The sequence below is a fragment of the Palaemon carinicauda genome, chromosome 6 (genome assembly GCF_036898095.1).
Source record: "Palaemon carinicauda isolate YSFRI2023 chromosome 6, ASM3689809v2, whole genome shotgun sequence".
Taxonomy (NCBI): domain Eukaryota; kingdom Metazoa; phylum Arthropoda; class Malacostraca; order Decapoda; family Palaemonidae; genus Palaemon; species Palaemon carinicauda.
The window spans coordinates 34,971,986-34,977,568 of record NC_090730.1 but is presented as its reverse complement, the minus strand read 5'-3'; positions in this window follow the sequence as shown (position 1 = coordinate 34,977,568).

Below are 5,583 nucleotides of genomic sequence, written 5' to 3'. Positions count from 1 at the left end.
TTTAAAACGGTAAATGTGTGGCAACATTAATCCAGGATTTTTACCGCTTTTTACGGCAAATTTTTAACAGTGCAGCTCTTCTAGGCGAAGGACACTCCAAAATCAAAACACTGTTCTTTAGTCTTGGGTAGTGCTATAGCCTCTGCATCATGGTCTTCCACTGTCTTGGGTTAGAGTTCTCTTGCTTGACGGTACACTTGGGCACACTACTCTGTCTTATTTCTCCTCCTCTTGTTTTGTTAAAGTTTTTATAGTTTGATAAGGAGATATCTATTTTAATGTTACTCTTCTTAAAATATTTCATTTTTCCTTGTTTCCTTTCCTCACTGGGTTATTTTCCCCGCTTTATTTCACTCGAAGAAATTTGATGCTAAACCCACCCCCCCCTTTTTTTTTTTTTGGCCTATCTGTTTATTTTGAGAATGAGTTGATCCACTTAATGCCATCCTTTACATCGAACTTCTTTTCTTCATTCATAATTTGGAAGAAATAAAAGGAAAGGAAAAGAGAAACTGGATCGAAAATAGTAAGTTCCGCCTCATTTTCAAAATAACTTTTTCATTAGAGCGAAGAAGTGAAGATCCCATCAGGAACTTTTCATTAATAATTAGGAGAAAGCAAGTTGGATATTCTTTGGCTGTTTTTACAAGTTTTATAACGAAATTGTTCGTGTATCTTGAAGGTGTGTTCATATACGTGTGGGTGGGGGCATGTTTGCATATGAGTGTTTGTTTGTTGTATGTGTGGGTATGTGGTGAAGAGAGAGAGAGAGAGAGAGAGAGAGAGAGAGAGAGAGAGAGAGAGAGAGAGAGAGAGAGAATGCTTACGATTCGAATTAAAGCTAAATCTTTAAGAATTTTTATGAGGATCAAGGGGCGGTAAGCTTTCCAATTTCATGAAAATATTTACATTTCATTTATATGATTTTTTTTTTTTATTGAAAATCAAAGATGCAGTAATATTTCTAAAGTACAGAATGTATGTGGATGGAAATGTTTATGATAACCTTTTACCTATTACCTCCCATTCACCTAATAATGTGAAGTTGTATGTCCAGTTGTTTTCCTTAAATATTTGACATTTTTCATAATCTTTATAAGAATAAGTTTATACTCTAACAAGTCCTGTTAACCTTAAAAACGAACAGAATATTTCTATCATTATTCAACATCCTCTTTTTTTTTTTTTTTTTTTTTTTTTTTTTTTTTTTTTTTTTTTTTTTTTCCGGGACCACTACAATAGAAAAAAATCGAATTTATACAGGACCGAAGAGGCTCTGGGTCCAGGAGACAACATCTGCTTTGCGGTGCTCCTACTGAGCTTCGGACTCCTGCCACGGTCGTCATGGTGCTTTCATTCTTTCTCATCCATTCCATCATCATCCATATATAACCTTACCCCTTTCACATATATAACTTAGCACCTTCACATCCTTACCTTACTTACGAGCTGCCAACGGAAGAGCCCGTGTCCTGCTACATACAGGACGATCTAATACCTACCTACCTACCATCAAGGTCTATAGAATATAGTATTCTATAGACCTTGCCTACCATCCTCCTTTATGTTTCCTGGATATAGATCTCAAACTGTCATGGGTTAAATAATCCAATACCTTATCCATGTGAGCAGGAAGGTTTATTAGTAGGCTGCATTTGCATTCCTTCTTATTGTCGAAGAACAAATACTACCACCAGGGGACAGTGCACCTATCGAGTTTGGAATTGATATTACGGCTTCTGGACTGCTGTTGCCAAGTTCAGTTGCTTAAAGAAAAATTGTTGTTCAAAAGTTTAGAACCAAACCACGTATGAAAAAGTTAGTTCTAATTGGAGGAAAATTTTGGTCTTTACTGATTTTATTTAAAGGTTAGTACGGAAACTTTGCAACGGTGAAAATATATTTGAAAGTCCTGTTCCATAGGACTCGTGATTACCTTCTGTTGATCTAATGGTCTACTTTTGTAAATGTTTTGTAATGCTGTAAAATAAATGTTCCATCCCAAAGATATATTTCAGTGGTGATCCTTGTGCTTAAAATTAAATACATCTACTTGGAAGAGTAATTGTAGTTATCTTGTTAGTTACGTAACATTGAAGATATATATCTTAATCATCCATTTTTTATTTAGACTTAATTTGAATTGCAGACTTTTGCTTTGTTGCTATACCTTTTATAAGTGAATTTCCAGGTAAGTAGTCACATCAGGGTGGAGGAGATTTAATAGCAAAAAACTTAATCTGCTAATTTGCGTCTTTTGTGAATTCTATGGAGAAAATCTTCATCGTCTCCGGATAATTACCTCTCACCGAAAACGCTCATTCCTTCAGAATATCTTATAATATCCTTTGGGAACTTCTTCTCCTGAATAGATGAGGAGAAGGAAAGAGAGTCCTTTTAAAAGTGTCCTTTGAAAAACTGACCATTCCATTACTCTCTCACCTTTCATGTCATCTTTTGATCTCTCGAAACGAATCCTTGATCCACCCAAGTGTCACCTTTTCCTAATTATGACCAATTAAAGATTGAAGTCAATTTGATTTATATTCTTTTTTATTAATCCATTTACATGCCATTTCCCTAATGGTGATTATTTTAACATTGTTGTGCCTTTTTCTTTTATCAATATTCAATCACTTAATAATATTTACCTCTTAAGTTGAATAACTTTTGGCGTCTCTATTTATCAGTTTGGTTTTTGTGGGGGGTTATGTTAAAATCACTTTTTAATTTCATATATCTATGATGACTATGATCATTTTTGGCTCATATCACCATCTAATACATTAAAGGTAATACAAATATACACTGTTGAGATATAATTTTTACGATAAAGTTTGTGTAAATCATTTACAGTATTCCGAATTAAAGTATTTTGAAGACGTTCTAAAATGTCTTCAGGGGATTCCTCATTTATCATCATTACTGTCGTTGTTAGAGTCATGAGAAAGCTCTCTCTCTCTCTCTCTCTCTCTCTCTCTCTCTCTCTCTCTCTCTCTCTCTCTCTCTCTCTCTCTCTCTCTCTCATTCCAATATTTTTCTATATATCTCTCTTCATTCACCAACACCATTATTATTATTATTATTATTATTATTATTATTATTATTATTATTATTATTATTATTATCAGCTTTTCCAGTTTAGTTATTGTTATTATTATTATTATTATTATTATTATTATTACTATTATTATTATTATTATTATTATTATTATTATTATTATTATTATTATTGATGATATTATTTTCATTATTATTATTATCATTATCATTACTATTATTATTATTAGAAGAAGAATAAGAAGAAGAAGAAGAAGAAGAAGACCAACAACAACAACAACAACGACAAAAACAACAAGTTGTTTAATTTTTTTTTCAATGTAGCTTTTATTCAGATTTTGATAATTTGGCATCGATCTTTATTCAAAGCTGCAATATCACAAAAGGACAACCATCTCTAAGACCTGCTGACGCATTATCGATTTTTGTGCGTGAATATTAAATAAAGTTTACGTTTATTTCATAAGCTTACAGTTTCCCTTCAGTCTCTACCTTCAGGTCTTGGGAAAATTCCTCAAGCCCCCTCAAAAAAAAAAAAAAAAAAAAAAAAAAAAAAAAAAAAAAAAAAAAAAAAAAAAGGTGGCGGATGGTCCCCTTACCATTGGATATTTTCAGATATCCGGATTCGGTGTATTGATGGAATCGGTAGTGATGCTGTTTATGACACTAAGCTTCGTTTACCCTTGATCTAGGACTGTTACTTGAGGGAATTCTAGAAATTGTAAACAGAGAAATATGTCTTAGATTACTAAGTCCGATTTCTTATTAATCTCTCGCAAGGATTTTGAAATCTGGTTACGGGGACGGTGAACTTTGAGATAAACAGAACATCTTAACAATCTACCTTCAGATAAAAATCTGTAAGAAATATCTAACTTCCTCTTCGGTGCAACCTTGTTTCCTTCTCACCTTTCGCTCAAAGAGAAATGAATCACGAAAGTTAAAAGGACGCTGTGCAAATCTTTTCATTCCCTTTAATACCATATGCAAAATGCAGTGGTGTGAAGGGGTTTATGTGGTATGAATAGAATGTTTATTTTGTTTCACATTTCCATAGTAATATATATATATATATATATATATATATATATATATATATATATATATATATATATATAAATATATATATATATATATATATATATATATATATATATATATATATATATATATACATACATATATATTTCCGAAACTTTATCTGTTTATTTACTGTAGACTAAACTTATGAATAAGTTCTAGCATTTGCCGTGACACTGGCCCCTTACCCACCACAATTCTAGTTTCTTTAGCATTATGCAGATTATATCGTCCAAAATCATTGACCTTTTTCATAAAGTCAAAAGCTTTCTTTCTAAAGTGGCTTATATAAGGACATTGATTATTTTCACATGTCATTATTTACAGAAGGTAAACGAAACATCATAATTTTCTCATGAAAATAGAATTTTCCTTAAAGGAACATCTTTTGGAACTTCTTTATTGCCTCAGATTTTACTATTTGCCAGAGGCAAATTGTTATAAATTTTGAGGAAATTCAAACTTGACGTAAAGAGATTTAGATTTTTTTTTATTCTACCCAAAACAATTATCTACTAAAATAATGGACAAGGAAGAAAAGGCGAGAGAAAAAAATTGTAAAGTTAAAACGATAACCTTGATCGAGGAAAAAAAAGCTACAATGGATAAAGAGACAAAGAAATGTCTTCATCAAAGTATGAGAAAATATGTCAAGAGTGAAAGAGTCATGGTCGGATTACGATTTCCAAGATTCAACTTTCTATCAAATCATTTATTTATTTATTTATTTCATTTTCATCTTCTGCAAATTAGACATCCGGAAGATATACACAATGAAAGAAGATTGTGCTCTTACCATGAGAGGAAATTTTCCACAGGAGATAGATTTTTTTTTCCAGTGAAAATGTCGGTCGGGTCTGGTATGGTTTTCTAACTGTAATACATTCTGCGAAGATGATCTGGCATTGCAAGCTTAAAGGTTTAAAAGACGTTCATGAATGGAAGAGGCAAGGGACAGTGACATTGCCCTATCAAGCAGAACAATGCTCTAGACACTAACCACATATACTTATCATGGTCAGCGCCCAAGCCCCCTCTCCACCCAAGCTAGGACCCCCAAGGAGGCCCAGGCAATGGCTGCTGAGGACTCAGCAGATAGACCTATAGACTCCCCCTAACCCCAATCCTTAGAATACAAGAATGGTGAGGTCGGGCGATCATTAGTCAGGGATATTACCGCATAGGCCATAACAACCCTAACAGTTTCCTCAAAAATCGAGAGACTTCCTGGACCACTCTGACATAAAAAGTTACTTATATAACAAGTTACGTGCATTTTATTCATGGATGTAAAAAGTATATTATTGTGCAAGTCACTGGAATAAACATTGTAAATGTATGTCCAGGGTGGAATTTTAATTTCATATTTCGACAAAAGGAATGTTTATTTAATAACAAACTATTGTATTGATAAATATTGTAGTACATTTTGCCTGAGAATCA